This window comes from Mustela nigripes, chromosome 2 (genome assembly GCF_022355385.1).
Source record: "Mustela nigripes isolate SB6536 chromosome 2, MUSNIG.SB6536, whole genome shotgun sequence".
Classification (NCBI taxonomy): Eukaryota; Metazoa; Chordata; class Mammalia; order Carnivora; family Mustelidae; genus Mustela; species Mustela nigripes.
Window position 1 is genome coordinate 89,766,445 of NC_081558.1, and position 17,956 is coordinate 89,784,400.

At 39.2% G+C, this 17,956-nt stretch overlaps 1 long non-coding RNA gene across 1 annotated transcript in view; it reads left to right on the forward strand.

Annotated features, from left to right (window-relative positions):
- The window catches only part of LOC132011796 (uncharacterized), an 86,319-nt gene extending 68,604 nt beyond the window's left edge, over positions 1 to 17,715 (forward strand). The window contains exons 3-5 of the long non-coding RNA XR_009402436.1: positions 13,260 to 13,354; positions 15,534 to 15,607; positions 17,314 to 17,715. This is a non-coding gene — a long non-coding RNA (uncharacterized LOC132011796). The remainder of the gene's footprint in view (positions 1 to 13,259; positions 13,355 to 15,533; positions 15,608 to 17,313) is intronic.
- Positions 17,716 to 17,956: the final 241 nt, after the last annotated feature.

Below are 17,956 nucleotides of genomic sequence, written 5' to 3' on the forward strand. Positions count from 1 at the left end.
ATTCTTCAAATATTCTTTCTAGTCGGTTGTCTTGAAATCTGTAATTGGCCATTAGAGTATGAACAGGATGTCCTATAATGTCATAAAATATAGTGACAGTTTTCTTTTGTTATGCAATCCACAGTGATTTATTCTTTAGGATAAAGCTGCATGGTTATAAGGCACATGTTTACATATGACTGACCAAATTGTGCCCATCTGACTTTGCCCCCATTGAACCCAAATGCATCTTCAGTATCTTTCTCAACACATTACATTATATGGCTGGTAGTGTGGATTCTGGAGTTAGAGCTGGGTTGGAATATGCACTACTCTAGTTACTAGAGATCAGGCCTTGGACAAGCTACCAATCTCTAAGCCTTAGTGTTAGTAAATAGGAGAAATAACAGTACCATCTCACAGAGCCCTAATGAGGTTAATGAGAATATGCACACACATTCCTTAGCACAGGGCATAGCACAAAGAGCTCCATAATGTTACTTATTCTTCTCATTATTATTGATAGCTATTAAGAATGGGCAAAGGATGGAATCATCCTCCCCCACTGTGCTTAGATCATATCTGGGCAGAGTCTTTATCTGTAGGTTTGAGTTACTTAACTAACCAGGCTCTATCTCTTTTGGCATGATAACACAATTGAGTGAGCACCCAGTCATGCACCCAGCTTTGACTCGAAGCCTACTTTTTCCTGCAACCTCTTATCTCCTCCAAACCATCCTGCTCAAATGGTCATTTAGACATTGAAGAAGCTGCTGTTACTTTTATCACATTCTCTTAACTCTTAGAGGACCTAGGTTAGAACCGAGGCTCCTATAACTTACCACCTGATCCTGTCTCTCACTGGAGTTTAAAGTTGAATGCAGTAATTCCTATTTCAGTCAACTACCCAAGCATATCTTAAACCTATCCATTTCTCTCCATCTGCATTCTGCTACTCTTTTACTTCAACACACCATTATTTCTTGCCTGAATTTCTGAAATGGCCTCTTACATGGGCTTTCTCTTTCCACTTTTGCCTCTCTGCCAACCAGTCTCCATTTGGCCAGTTTGATATTTTAAAAATGCAATCCTGACCATGATCCCTGATTAAAATTCTTCAGTGCTTTCTTAAGCTTTTATAATAAAATATAAAAGCAAGAACCAAGTCTACATGGCCCTTTTTAAATTTGTCTCTGCTTATTTCTCTATTCCTATCTCATACCATTCTCCACCTCCCTCTCTTCATCACAGCTAAACTGACATCTTTCAGATCCTCAATGAGCCAGCCTCTTTCCTTTCTCAGGCTTTTTGCACATTCTATTCCTTTTGCCTAAACGCTATTCCCCCAAACTCTTAATCTGCACGATTCTGGTTTTCCTGATAGGCTTCCGTTCAGCTGTTCTTTCCTCAGTCTTTATTCATTCCCACTCCTTAATACGAGTTCTAACACCACTCGTTATTTTTGCCAGACTATTTGTATTTTTTCTTCACAATGCTTAGCACAGTTAGTAATTCTACACATCAATCTATACTGGCTAGTTCAGTATTTCTCTCTCCTTCTATCCAGTGTGATGCTTGTGTGTTTAATCAGTCTCCTAGCCCAGGAAAAATCTTAAGCAGGTTCTGGTTATCTTCACAAATGTAAGAGTAATACATTTCCCTCCCTTAACATCATACTGACATGACAGATTATAAGAGCTTCACCCTCCTTTTGAGGGGGGGGGTACTTACTGTGTCCTGGTATTTTGCAATGGAGTGCTTGTCCTCATGGGGTAAACTTCCTGAACCAGGTCAGGAAGAGGAGTGTTGCTTGAGCTGGGGAGTTGATTGAAATATTGTCAGAGTTGGCAAAAATTTCTTTAACAAACTGCAATATTTTTGTGGCTTAATACAATAAAATTAACTTTTTCTCATATAAGAACCCAGCGCAGATGTTTCTGGTCAGAGTGACCACCTTAGGTGGCTGTTTTCCAGGTAGGGATCTAGAGATCCAGGCTCCTTCCATCTTTTGGCTCAGTCATGCCCTAGCACCTTGGAGCCCATCATTTATATCTGACAAAATAGGAAAGAGGGAGCATGGAGGATGCATTGGAAGTATTCATGAATAGGATAGGAAGTGGTCTAAATTACTTCCTCCCACATCCCATTGGCCAGAACTCCATGGTTTGTGATACAATTTCATCTAACCGCAAAGGAGGCTTGGAAATAGAACCTAACTTTATCCCCAGGAAGAAAAGGCAAGCATGGAGCCTAGATGACTGGAGAAAGGATGGCTGATATGGACCCTGGTATGAGTGACAGGTGATGTTGGCAAATGCACCCTTGGCTACCATCTGGTTCTTGTGTGTCTACAAATTCTCTTCACTATGGCCCATGGTTGACACAGCTTGTTTTCACTGATGGCCTCTTCAGGTCTGATTGTCCCTGCTATCCCCACTGGCCTCTATGGCAATTCCCTTGCCTTCCAGTTTTCTTCCCCTTTCTGCTCAGAGGAATCTTCTGTTGCTAATTGGGGTATCTAGGGTGAAGCTCATGCTAACATTTGCTCTAGTGTCACTTTTATTCCTATAAATATAGGAAGTGTCTCCTTTTTTCCTCTGTCTACTGCTTATAAACTCTCTATCCTAAGGCAATGAACATAGCCTAGCTACATGAGTGGGAACAGGGAGAGAAAAAAGTAATTATTGGGAGAAAATAACATTGGTTAGTATTTCAAAAACATTATCCTACAACAATACAAGCTCAATGAGGGTAGAGACTGTGTCTGCATGGATACCATAGTATCTCTATAATCTCATAAAGGAATAAGAGCATGAATGTTGTAAGAAGCAGCATTACTCACAGATAACCTCTTGCATCCTGATTCTTCCACACCTTCCCCAGCTTCTGAAAGGCACATGAGTTGTGCTTTTGTGGCCTCCACAGGGAGACCAGAGAGAGCTATAGTGATGGTGCTCTGGACTCTGCAAGTTTGACCTTGTCTTACACTTTTATACACATATTCCCATATACACTTAGAGTAAAAAATAATCCAAGAAAAGAGGACAGAGAACAATTATAGAGGGAAGAGGAATAAAAACACCCAGTGCCTGGCACATAGGAACCCTATAAAGGATACTAAAGAAAGGAAGAAATGCCCAGTTTCCCCTATTCAGAGACTGAAATAGGCAATTCATGAACATGCATTGAATTCCAACATTTTTCCCTTATAAGTTTACTAAAGAGAGCTATGCTGTAGGCTGGTCATAATGTAACTCTTATCCCTTAGCAACAGACTAGGTTTGTTTTTCTAGCTGATGTGACTTAAGGATTGTGTGAATGCTGTTGAATGCTAGGAAAGAGCTAATTCTGATGGCAGGGAGAGGCAGGACCAGGAGGCTTTGAGGGTCTCATCCAACACTAAGGAAAGTGATGTAGCTTGAGATGGATTCTTTTTTAAAAATTTTTTTATTTTAGAAAGAGAGAGAGCATGAGCAGGGGGAGGGGCAAAGGAAGGGAGAGAATCCCAAGCAGACTCTGTGCCAAGCATAGAGTCTGATGCAGGGCTCCATCCTAGGACCCTGAGATTATGACCTGAGCTAAAATCAGAGTTGGATACCAAGCCAACTGAGTTAACCAGGCATCCTGTGGGATGGATTCTTTATCATTAGTTCTTCTAATGGTATTTTTGAAGAGGGAAGAATTCAATGAAAACTTTTTTCCCTTTTTTTTTTTTTTGAAACCTCTCATCAACATTTGTGGCAAACACTAGAGGTTGGCACTGCCAACTCTCATATCAACCCCCTTCTTTCTGGCCTATGTCTATTAAATGGTCTGAATAAAATATGCCATTCCCAAGCTCCCTTGCAGCCAAAGAGGCCATCTGACACAATTTTGGATCTCAGGACATAAGTTACCCCTTACTTTCTTTTCTTTTCTACCCTGAATGGATAAGATTGCAGCAGCTGTAGCTAGCATTTGTTACCATGAGGAAGAGGTCAAGAGACCCACAGAGATGCTGGCCCTGACATTGTTGAGCCACTGAACCAATGCAAGGAGACACCTGTCTTTAGAATTTCTTTTAGGTGGGGAAAAAATGAACTCTGTCTACAATACTGAAATGAAGGATTGTGTCACTTGCAGCCTAAAATATCCCTTGTTGATAGCTCTTCTTTCTTTTCTTTTGTTTTTATCCAGATGAAAGTAAATAAACCAGCTATATTTAGTAAATATAATAAAAAATAATATAATATACTTATATAATATATAATACATTATATATTATGTATTAATATAATATAGTAAAAATATAATAAAAATTCCACAAAATATTAAAATAAGATTTTAAAACATGAAATTGTAGAGTGGGCAAAACAATTTGGAAAAGAACAAAGTTGGAAGGTTCTCACTGCCTGATATTAAGACTTATTCAAAAAGTGAAGAATTTTTAAGGTCTTTACAAAACAAGATAATATGTTATTGGCATAAGGACAAACATGTAAATCAATGGAACACAATATAGCATCCAGAAAAGATGGAATTGCAAAATGTTCATCATTGCAGAGCATTTCCCAACAGAAGAATTATTCAACAATTCCAGTTACCTCTTCTGTTTACAGTTTCAAGTCAGCTCAATTCCCAATGGCTTAGCCTAAGATAAATTGTAATAATAATGAATATGTTTAAAACTAAATTATTTCCTTGCCTAGGCTACACTTTCCTGATTTCAGGTCTTCCTATCCTCCCTGGTCCCCCTGAAGTTTTAGGAAAACTCGTTTGCCCTTCCAGTAAGCCAGTCCAGGCATTATCCCTTTCATTCTCAAAAGTGTGCCTGGTGGATGGTGAGAATACCTTTCTCTGGGCTTCTTGTGTTTGGGGCTAAGCACTAAGAATTATAACTTTATGTGATTAGTGCTCTTTATATTCATATCTTGGATACAGTGAATCCCTCAGCCTCATTATAGATCTGATTTAAAGCAGGGAATGGAGGTGTGGTAAACAAACAAATAACCTTAAATGACAGCCATGTCAGTTAATATAAAATTATTTCTCTGCTATAAGGATGTATTTCAAAATCAATGCCATGATGAGACACCAGCTCACACCTGTCAGAATGGCTCATATTAGCAACACAAGAAACAAGAGGTGTTGGCAAGGATGTGGAGAAGGGGAATCCTCTCACACTACTGGTGGAAATGCAAACTGGTGCAACCACTCTGGATAGCAATATGAAGGTTCCTCAAAAAATTAAAAATACAGCTCCCCTATGATCTAGCAATTGCCCTACGGGTATTTACCCAAAGGATACAAAAATACAGTTTTGATGGGGTATGATGTTAATAGCATTATCAACAATAGCCAAACTATGGAGTGAGCCCAAATGTCCGTTGACTGCTAATGGATAAAGAATATGTCACACACACACACACACACACACACACACACACACACACACACACAGAGGAATATTACTCAGCTACCAAAAAGAATGAAATCTTGCCATTTCCAATGACATGGATGGAGCTAGAGTGTATTTTGATAAGTGAAATAAGTCAGAGAAAAACAAATACCATATGATTTAACTTGTATGTGAAATTTAAGACAGAAAACAGATGAACAAATGGGAAGGGAGAAAAGAAAAAAAATGAGAGGGAAACAAGCCACAAAAGACTCTTAATGATAGAGAACATACTGAGGGTTGATGGAGTGAGGTGGGTGGGGGATAGGTTAGATGGGTGATGGGTATTAAAGAGGGCACTTGTTGTGATGAGCACTAGGTGTTGTATGTAAGTGAGGAATCACTGAATTCTATTTCAGAAACCAATATTGTACTGGATGTTGACTAAGTAAAATTTAAGTTAGAAAAAGATGTATTTCACTAGTTCTAGTAAATTCAGAATTTGGTTTAGCATATGGAAGGGTGATAATTTAGTTAAATAACCCCTTATGAGTGAGCATTTCAATTTTTCCAGGTTTTTTTTTTTTTTAGATTTATTTATTTATTTGAGAGAGAGAGAGACCATAAGTGGGGGGAAGGGCAGAGGGCGAGAATCTCAAGCAGTCTTCCTGCTGAGTGCAGAGCACGATTTGGGGCTCCATCCCAAAACCCATGAGACTCTTGGTTAACTACACTTAACTGTAGAGTCTTACACTTAACTGACTGAGCCACCCAGGTGCCCCTCCAATTTTTTCTTTATCAACAGTGTTGTGACAGTGAACTTTCTTACATATTTAGTTTTGTATTTGTGTGTAAAATTTCATCAGCATAAATTTCTATATGTAAAATTGCTGGTTCAAATAGCATGCACATTTACAATGCTGGTGGATATTTTCTAGGCGATTTTAAACTGGAAATCAATATAACAATCACATTTCATTAAAGCAAGCTTGTATTTCAGTTATAATTTTAGAATAACACCCTTATTTTACACATACATACAAATCTGCTCTCTCTAAGGAAAAATTTTTAGGTATCCAAACTATATAATTATTTTTGCATTCCCAGACTTCATTTTAATGATCTCTGATGAATGCATATGGAGTGAATTTATAGATCGTTAGCAGTGATAGGACTTTTTTGTTAATTTTAGGCGATTTAATGGTCACAGATGGATCCCTCATTTACACATTTCTCCTTTTTGTAGACAAGAGCCCCAGTATCTACAAACTTAAGGATATAGTTAGTTGTACACTAAACTCTGAATTGAATCATTCTTTGGGTTTTGTTTTGAATCACACACTAAAGTCACAACACTTTGGAGCCATGAGGGATCTTATAGATCTGTAACTGGTACGGCCCAATTTATAGATTGGGATGCAGATAAGGCAGCACTCAGGTGGATTCCCAAAGTTGAACATGTGAGCTCTCACAGGCCCAATGAACAGGAAATGCCATATTCTTCCCTGGAAGACCCTTCCCAGGATATGCCTGGGCCATCATGGTCACTTCCATTTCTGCTTCTGGAGTCTCAGTAGAGATGTCACCTCAAGGCCAGGGGACTCTGCTACCCCACAAGAGGCTGGTGGCTCCCAAGGAACTGCTAGTAGAGTTTTGCTTGGGCCACTGCTCCTCTTTCAGGGACCAGAGAGAAGATCCCCAGCCCTCAGGAATAAGTTCCACCAGGAGGAGGCTCCTGGCAAACCTGGTCTGGATGCCCATTCTTGTCACTCCTCATCCTCCCCAACACAGCCACTTCTCCAGGACTCCAGGACTGTCTGCTACCTGATTCCTGGGCTGGGGTCGGTCCTCTTATGCACTTATTCACAACCTCCTTTTGAATTCCCAAGTCTTTGCAGAGGCTAGGCTGGTGGTTCTATCTTTTCTCCTTGGTGCTGAGTTTATCTGAGGGGCCTAGTGGTCATTCCCTGACTCTGAGCCTTGCTCAGGGCAACCCCCTAGTCCACTCCAGCTAGTTTTAATTTCTGAGACAAGGTTTTGGGGTCTTGATGTCTTCTCACTTTCATCCTCTATGAGTGTCTTGGGCTCCAAATGCAAATTTGGCTACTTGCTACCAGCAATCTTCAGGCTTCAGATCTCAGTATTCTGTCTCCCTTACACACAGATACTAAATTCCATTTTATCCATCCATCCTACTTGAGATCATTTAAATCTGGTCCCCTTATTTTAAAAATGAGGAAACTGAGGTACACAGATGTTACTTACCCAGGGTAACACACCTGGTCATGATAGACCAGAGACAAGAGTTCTTGTCTTCTAGATCATAATTCAGGGCTCTACTCTTTCTTTTATTTTTAAAAAATATTTTATTTGAGAGAGAGAGATCGTAAGAGAAAGAGAGCACGAGTTGGGGGGGCAGTTGGGGAGAGGGAGAATCCCCAAGCAAACTCCCCACTGAGCAGAGAGCCCGATGTGGGCCTTGATCCCAGGACCCTAAGATCATGACCTGAGCCAAAGGCAGATGCTCAACCCACTGAGCTACCCAGGTGTCCCCAGGCTCTGTTATTTCTAATAAGATGTTTCTATTTTGTGGGGTTTCTCTGGTAAGTTTTGGAATTCTAAGCCACTGACCTTTTGGCATTCTTGGCCACAGTCCATGCTGCCCAGCTGAAATATGCTCAGACATGCTGCATACCTTTTTATTTACCTAGTGGTGATTTCCAGAGTCAAAACCATACTGCTCATTAAAACCAGCTGCTCTCTCAGAAAACCCACATCATCATTTCCCTCCATTAGGACTGAATAATCAAGGGCTAGTGCTGAGAACACTCATTGCCCCAGAATGTACTTAGCTGCTTCGCTGTGACCCAGTAACTCTAGAAAATACTTATGCTCCAGCCCAACCTTTGGCACATGTTTCCTCAGCCCCCCTGGACTTTCCATTGGGTCAAACCTTTTTGAGGTGTTTTCGATTCTGTCTCATTCAAACATTTGTCACTCGAAGGACAGCTTAGGGAAGTAACTAGAAAGCAATTAGAGAGGTCAGAAATCATTCTGAAAAGCAATCTCAATCCACCAAGTCATGGTTCTTATCTTTTTGGGGCTGGAATCCTCATCTGTGGCCTGGAATTCTGGGTATAGACCCATTCTTCAGGCTAATGGCTAGCTTTGTGTGAATGTGTAGATCGAGAGTGGACAGGTCATGGTGGGGGGAAGGGAAGGGTAGTAGGAGTTTTCACATTTAGAAGTTATTTTCTGAGCAATCTTATTTAAAAAAGGCAAGAGCTGGGGCACCTAGGTGGCTCAGTTTGTTAATTGTCTGCCCTCAGCTCACCCTGGGATCAAGCTCCACATTGGGCTCTCTGCTCAGCAGGGAGCCTGCTTCTCCCATCCCCTCTGCCACACCCCTGTTTGTGCTCTCTCTCTTTCTCTCTGCCAAATAAATAATAAAATCTTTAAAAAGAATAAAGCCCAGAGTTTTGCTCTGTATTATCAGAATGTACTTAGTTGACTTACCTAACCTTGGGTCAGACTGCCAGCCAACATTTTGTCAGAATGCCATTCTATAAAGACAGCTTCCAGAACTCTCTGAAAATTACCTTTCAAGAAATCATGTTTCCATCTTGATTTATCTTTATTAGTTGACATGCAGAGAAAACTTGTTTCTCTAGGTTTGCAACCTTCATTTTACTTAAGTGTAGAAATCCCACTCTCTGTTTTCCATATTAGCTTCTCTCTAAGAGAGAAGTTCTCAGCCCTGGAAGCACATTGAATCAGTTGGGGAGCTTTTAGATATTGCCATGCCCTGGCCACACCTCAGAGCAATGAAATCATCCCCACTGGGGATGGGGCCTAGGCATTGGTACTTTTTAAAATTCTCAGATGATTCTGTTGTGGAGTTTAGGTTGAGAACCAATGCCTAAAAATTATTACGCACAGGCAACAATTTGCCGGAAAGTTGGACTCTAACCTCTGTGAGTGTAGAAACCGGTTTGCATACTCTTGCTCCTCTCTGACACCTTCAGTACTCCTGGCCCATGGGTAATACGTATTGACTGATGGGATGGATTCATGCTTATTTTCAGCTTCATAAAGTTGGAGGTAAGAAGTGGTCTCCCTTTGGCCAAGGGACAATGTTGCACACCCACAGTCATGGGCTAGATCAGTATTGGAAGCTTCTTTTTACACTGAGTCTTAAATTACAGGATCATGAAGGGTGGATGGTCCTGGAGGTGGCCTGGCTTGCCAGAGCTATGGGGACACTCGGGGATCAGTACTGTGTTATTTACCAACTGGAATGAAACATATTTTAATATTTTTTATACAGGTTCTCTTGTATAAACAGGCCACAGTGGTTTAAATTTCAGTCCCTCTGTTGTCAGGGATTTCCTAGTCTCAAAAGCTGCATGTGACCTGGTGCTGTTTTCCATCACTGTCCACTTCCTTCTCCTAGCACTCCAGCCACACTGGCATCCTCTGTGTTTCTGAACCCTATCAGATGGCTTCTTGCCTAAGGGTCTTCGCACTTGCTGTTCAGTCTGCTGGAACATTCACCCAATGGGAGGAGCTGCCAAGTCACGTTGCTAAGGGCATAGAAATAAAAATGGGAATGACAGCAGCCAGTTTGGTGAACAATCTACTATGTGGCCTCTTTAGGGAGATATTTAGTCTGTTTGATAAAATGCTCAACCCCTCACATTTCTCTTCTTTCTCTCTGTGAGTGCTCAAAAACTTTCTATTTTAACTGCCAGAATCCGAATATTAACTGTTTTTCTTTATGTTTCTGAAATAAATCTAATTGTCTTTCCTTTCTTTTCTACTCCATACTCCCTGTCCACCTCCTTCCCCCGATAAATGCTGTATACGAGCTCAGGAGGTGCTTCCTATGAAAATACAATGAAGAAAGACACATTTATATGGCATAAGATATTATTCTCTTTACGGTAGTTACTCACAGAGGGTCAGACAATGGGCTGAGTACTTCCTACACAATGTTCCATTTAATCTTCACGAACATTAATCTTAGGCCTAAGAAATCTGAGACCTTGAGTGGTCTTCATTTACCAAGGTAAATGGTAGAGCAGGATTTGACCTCAGTGCTGCCTGGCTCTATAGCCCATGCTCTTCATCCTTACGCTCTCTGTGAGATCCCTGTGAGTCTCCCTTTATAAAGCTCCAAAATTCCTATTTGTTTTAAGCTTGTTTACTGCTCTAAGAAGCTCTAACGGCATACTGCTCGGCTAAAATTTAAAAGAAGAGAGCAAAAAGAAGCATGACACAGGAAGTGATTGTAATGGCAAACAAATCACAGAAGAATAATAGGAGAAAGCCTCCATACAAAAGGCTTTTATTAATCCAGGGAAGTGGCAGTGATATTTCATCATGAAGCACGATCTAGCAAGAATGGGCCACCAGGCTGAATTATATTGGAATATCTTATCTTCATGTTGGGCACATAAGCAAGGGTGCATATTATATGCCTGGTTATTTTTCTTTGGGTTGAGTCATGTTTATGCAGTAAATTTCTCTTGGGGTACAATATTCCCGTTTAGGCTTCTCACAAAACCATGGTTTCCTAGTCTTACATTTGACATGGTTGAAAAAGATATTTCTTCACGGCTTCTATCATGTCTACTTAATCCTAAATTATTAATAGTTTCAATTTCAATATTCCCAAGAAGTTACTATTTTCTCTCTAATTATTCAAGGGGAAGATTTGAGTGGAAAAAAAATGTTAGCATTTGTGTTTTTTTCCCTTCATAACATGCTGTTAAAAAATAATGAGAAAATGTGGTCCCTGGATCAGCAACATACAACTCACCTGGGAAACTTGTTTGAAACACAAATTCTTGGGACTCACTCCAGACCATATGTGGTCTGCTTAAAGCTTTATAGTTTCAACTTTTTGCATGTAGGTTTATAATTCTTTGCATATTATATTTTTCCATATGTTATCTGGTTGTACCAGCATCATTTATCAAAAAGACTTGTGCAAAATCAATTGACTATAAATGTGTGATCTACTTCTGGTCCCTCTAATCTATTCCATTTATCTATTTATCCTTCACCAGTACCACACTGTCTTAATTACTATACCTCTATTTTTTAAAAAAGATTTTATTTATTTATTTGACAGAGAGAGAGCACAAGCAGGGGGAAAAAAGATTTGAGGCAGAGGGAGAAAGAGGCTCCCCACTGAGCAGGGAGCCCAATGCCGGGCTTGATCCCAGGACCCTGGGATTGTAACATGAGCCAAAGGCACTTGCTTCACCGAGTCACCCAGGTACCCGGTTACTATACCTTTATAATATGTCTTGAAATCAGGTGAAGTAAGTCTCCAACATAGTTTTTTTTTTTTTTTTCTCTTTAAGTCATATGCATTTTCTCTCAGTAATGCTTTGTAAGTTTTTGGTGCAAGGATTTGCATATCTTTTGTTAAATTTATTCCCAAGTATTTTATGTACATGTATAAACAATCATTTCCATCCATCTCCAAAACTCTTTTCATTTTCCCAAACTGAGATTCTATATCCATTAAACACTGAGTCCCCTCTTCTTCTCTTCCTTCAGCCCCCAGCAATCACTATTCTACTTTCTGTCTCTATGAATGTGACTGCTCCAGGTGCCCCTTGTAAGTGGAATCATACAGTCTTTGTCCCTCTGTGACTGGCTTATTTCACTTTGCAAAATGTCTCCAGGGTTTATCCATGTTGCAGCATGTGTCAGAATTTCTTTCCTTTTTAAAGGCTGAAAAATACTCTTTTATGCTATACTTTGTTTATTCATCCATTTATGGATTCTTGGGTTGATTCTACTTTTTGGTTATTGTGAATAATACTGTTATGAACACAAGTGTACAAGCAGCTGTTTGAATCTTTCTCTCAATGCTTTTTAGTACATACCTAAAGTAGTAGTTTTAAGACTGTTTTCCAAATGTTTATTGACAAAATAGAGAAATACATGAATATAACTGTGTGTTGACAATATTAGAATTAAAATTAAAAATAAAATAAATTAAAAATAAAAATATAGAAAGGAAATTGATTTTTGTATTATTTATCTTATATCCTGTGATTTTGCTACAATTATTAGTTTAATAGTTGTTCAATAGATCCTCTACATTTTATGTATATAACCTTGTTGACTGAAAATAAAGATAATTTTACTTCTTCCTTCCAAACTTTATGCCTTTACCTATCTTTTCTTACTTTAATGCCTGGTTAGGACTTTATGGACAATGTTTAGGAAAGGTAGTGAGAGAGGATATCCTCGCCTTGCTCCCAGTCTTACAGTGAAATTGTTCAGTGTTTCATCAGTAGGGAAAACAGTAGCTTTGTGGTATTTTTTGGCACCTTTTTATCGGGTGGAGGGAACTCCTTTCTATTCCTGCATTGACGGGAGTTTTTAAAAAACAGCTTTATAGAGGTATAGTTGATATACAAAAAACTGCATATTTTAATATACCTGTAGACCTTGTGTCATTGCACTTTGCTTCATTTTGCTTCACAGTCATTGCATTTTTTTTTTTTTTAACAAATTGAAAGTTTGTTGTAACTGTGTATCAAGCGAATCTATTGGTGCCATTTTTTCAGCAGCATTTGCTCATTTTGTGTTTCTGTGCCCCATTTTGGTAATTCTTATAATATATCAAACTTTTCCCTTATTATTACATTTGTCTGGTGATCTGTGATCAGTAGTTACAACTCACTGAAAGCTCAGACGATGGTTAACATTTTTTTTTTAAAGTAAGTATCCTTTAATTAAGGTGTGTACATGGTTTTTTAGAAATAATGTTCTTGCATACTTAATAGACTACAGTATAGTGTAAACATAACTTTTATATACACTGGGAAACCAAAAAATCCATTTGACTCCCCTTACTGTGATATTTGCTTTATTGCAGTGGTTTGAAACTCAGCCTAAAATACCTCCGAGGTAGACCCATACACAATTTGATGAGTCTGAATGTATGCATACACATGTGAAACTACAGTCAAGGTAATAAACATATCCATCATCTCCAAAAATTATCATACATTTATATTGAATTTCACCAAATGCTTTGTCTTTGTCTATTGAAAAAATCATCAGCAAAGGGCAGCGAATGTTATGATTCAACTCCTGAAGTTCGGTGAAAGTCCCCACTGCTTTGTCCATTAGGCTGCCTGAGCAAAAGTAAGATATTATAAACTAACAAAGACAAGAAAATGGTGGTTGTGGGCTCCTGGGTGGCTCAGTGGGTTAAGCCGCTGCCTTCGGCTCAGGTCATGATCTCAGGGTCCTGGGATAGAGTCCCGCATAAGGCTCTCTGCTCAGCAGGGAGCCTGCTTCCTCCTCTCTCTCTCTCTGCCTGCCTCTCTGCCTACTTGTGATCTCTCTCTGTCAAATAAATAAATAAAATCTTAAAAAAAAAAAAGAAAATGGTGGTTGTGATGGCAGCCAACAACAGTGATCATAATACACCCTTTGACTCAATTTTGGAATTTGTAAAGCTTATAATGCAACCGAATTAATAACTTGCTACATTTGACATCTTGTGTCACCTCTCCCTCCTGCTCATGCAGTCAGACTTGTCTTTCTAAAATATAGATCTGACCATTTTACAACTTTGCTCAAAAACCTTGCTACACTACAGAATGAATTCCATAGCATGGCATTCAGTGCCTTTCTGGATTTGGCTCCATGTCGTCTTTTTAGTAGTATCTTTCAGTGCACCTCTGTCTGCCTCATCACCCAGCATTTGCCCTTCGTTGGATGTGCTGTGCATTCCTCTGTGTATCATTGCTGGTAATGCTTTACCCTCCTTACGTACTCCCACAATCCACTCCTCTTTCAAGACTTACCTCAAATATTGCCTCTTCCATGGTGCCATCACAGTATTTCCATTGATCTCTATTATGTCTGTGCTCTTACTGTACCTGTAATGCTCTCATGTAGGATATTTGTGGAAAATGTGTTTGGATTATGTTTTCCTCAGCTATGTAGCCCCACATTGCCTCATATAGGGATGGCAGATATTATAGAAGCCACAAGTCCCCATTTGTGAGCCCATGGAAGATATGACTAAATGATTACAGCATGATTTTCCACCAAGCAAAAATTCACTGCAAGGCACTGAGAACATTGTTAATTTAGTAATTTATAACTGCTCTAGGCAGTTATTACCAGTTGATTAAGTGAAATCTGCATTCTATCTCTAGCTAAATTTATGACCTTGTTCCTAAAAAAAGCTTAGTGCTTTGGTTAGTTGAATTTCACTGCATAGACTCCAGGGGTGGTTTCCACTGAGGACTAAATTTATCTGGGCAAGGTAGAAAGCTCGAGGATTATAGCAGATTAGAGTGCTATAGCTTTATTGCACGTGGAGGAGCTGATCACATGGAATAAATCTGTTAGTAAGAGTGACAAGCTCCTGCTGAAGAGAGGCCAGGCTGTCAGACTGATTTTCTTTTCTTTTCAAGAAACTCACCAGGAGACCTTGTTATTTTCCTGGTTCAGAATCCAAGAATCTGATAAAAGGTCTGCATCAGCTGTGTGTAAGGCCATGCCCAGGGAACCTCATGGGTCAAGGGGAGGAGTGCCACAATCCATTTCATTATTGTGGGGCAAACTTTCATCAGACATAGCCATAAGGTTCCCCCTGGGAATGGCAGGTGTCTGCAACAAATAAAATTCTTTAAACCACACAGACATCAGTCTGGCTAATGTTCAAAAGTTAGTTTGTGAAATGACAAAGTCCTGAGGGGTTTCCTTGAAGAGAAGGTCAGTTTTGACTGTTTGTCAAGTCTTGGAAATCATTCAGAGGCTATACTGACCAATACAATGGCCATTAGCCACATATGTATTTAAGTTAATTAAATTTAAATAAAATTACAACTTTAGTTCCTCAGTCACACTAGCCACATTTGAAGTGTTCAACTAGCCACATGTGGCTAGGGGCTACCACATCAGACATCAGAACATTTTCATCATTGCAGAAAGTTCTAGGGGATGGCACTAGTCTAAGGCCTCCTGTAAAAAACTTGAACTCCTTTCCACTGAAACTTAGAGTTTCTGCAGAATTTTCAGCTTACATGGACCAATTATATTCTTTGGCATTTCTATCATATATATCATTTAACTATTTTATTTGTGTTTATTCACCTAAGTAAGTGGTTTTTTTTTTTTCTTTTCCAAGGCCTTTCTGTTTAATGTTCCATTTGAGAAAAATATCAAGGAAGTATTTATTCCCTCCAGTTAAAGGCCTGTGTGGTAAGCAAGATTCTATTATTTATTTTCTGTTGTTTTTTTATGGTGGTTATTATCTTCCCTGATCCCTAGGAGTTCCTTTTTGTAACCCTCTGCCTGTTAAGCTGGCTATGTCTTGCACGGTTGTTTGAATTTAAATTACCTGCCATTTTGCCTTACTAAGGGAAATGTAGTGAATTCGGCCATTAAAGGAAGGGACTATTGGGAAATAATGTGCCATAAGTCTCCCATCTATTCTGATATTTTTATTCTTGCCTCCTCTCCCACATTAAATAAAAGCTATTGTATATAGGGAGATGCATTAAAAATAGGCCACACAATACATTGTGGGTAAAGCTTTCACATTGGTTTTAAATGGGGTTCATTTGAAATGACTTTAATCTTGGTTATGGAGGTTACTTGGTACAGCGTTCATTCTTTGTTACAATTCAAAGCTATATGTCTACTTCATTTATTCCTATGAAGATAAGACTAAATGTTTTTAAAATTTTTAAGTAACGTGAAATATAAACAAACAGAAATAAAATGCACTATGGCATAGGAGAAAAATCTAATCTTTATTTCTACTTCTATGGTTCCACAGATTTTCATCTTTCCTTGTAATTTCCTACTGGGTCACCTCTTTGCATAAGGTCTGGATTGGTTACTTAGTATTCATATCTTCTCTTTATCCTCATGATGCTGAGGCTAAAAACTTGGTATATATTTGGAGAAAGTGAACCAAAACTTTCCCTTTCTGGTTCCATTTTTGTCTCCACTACCCATCTTCAGAGATCCCTGTAGAGGAATGGTTAATCACATGACTGGGTTTGAATCCCAGCTCCAGCCCTCCTGGCTTTGTGAACCACAAAAGGAGGTTAGTTACTTAGTATTATGTACTTCATCTTCTTCACCCTGAAGATGAGTTTCATTTCCAAATATATGTCATTGGAATTTCCTGAGATTTAATAAAAGCCCTTAAAACAGTACCATTATCTTTCACTTGGGCTTCAAGTCTAAAGATCATTTTTCTGTGACTTTAAATTTTTATTTTTTTTTAAGATTTTTTTTTTTTATTTGACACACGGAGAGAGGAAATACAAGCAGGGAGAGTGGGAGAGGGAGAGGCAGCCTTCCCATTGAGCAGGGAGTCCCCGATGTGGGGCTCCATCCCATGATCCTGGAATCATGACCCGAGCCGAAGGCAAAAGCTTAATGACTGTGCCACCCAGGTGCCCCCATGACTTTAAACTTTTAAAATTGAAATGTAATTACTATAGTCTGAATGATTGTGTCCCCCCAAAATCCATATGTTGAAATCCTAGTACCCAGTATAGTGGTGTTAGGAGGTGAGGCTTTGGGAGATGATTAGATCATGAAGGGTTTGCTCTCATGAATGACATTAAAGTCCTTTTATTTATTTATTTATTTTCAGCATAACAGTATCATTATTTTTTCACCACACCCAGTGCTCCATGCAATCCATGTCCTCTATAATACCCACCACCTGGTACCCCGACCTCCCACCCCCCGCCACTTCAAACCCCTCAGATTGTTTTTCAGAGTCCATAGTCTCTCATGAGTCACCTCCCCTTCCAATTTACCCCAACACCCTTCTCTCTAACTCCCCATGTCCTCCATGCTTTTTGTTATGCTCCACAAATAAGTGAAACCATATGATAATTGACTCTCTCTGCTTGACTTATTTCACTCAGCATAATCTCTTCCAGTCCCGTCCATGTTGCTACAAAAGTTGGGTATTCGTCTTTTTTGATGGAAGCAACAGATGAATGGATAAGGAAGATGTGGTCCATTAATGTCCTTTTAAAAGAGACCCCAAAGAGAGCTCCCTTGTGCCTTCCACTATATGAGGACATAGGGAGAAGTCAGCAGCCTGCAACCCACAGAAACCCTACCATGCTGGCACCGGGATTGCAAACTTCTAGACTCCAGAACTGTAAGAAATAAATTTCTGTTGCTAATAAGGTACCCAATTTGTGGTGTTTTGCAGCTGACTAAGACAATAATTTATACAGTGAAATGCACAGATCTTAAGTACACAGTTTGATGAGTTCTGATAAATGCATACACCTTATAACCTACTATCAAGACATGAGAGATTTCTATCTTCTTATTAAGTTCCCTTAGTGCTTTCCCAATCAATCCCTGCTCCCCACAACACACACACACACACACACACACACACACACACACACACACACAGAGTAATTACTATTTTGATTTTATTCTCAGAGCTTATTTTCGTCTATTCTAGAATTTCATTTGAATGGAATCAAAGAGTATGTATTCTTCTGTATCAGGTTTTTCTTATTTTCCATGTAATAAATTATATATGTGATATTTACCTCCAAT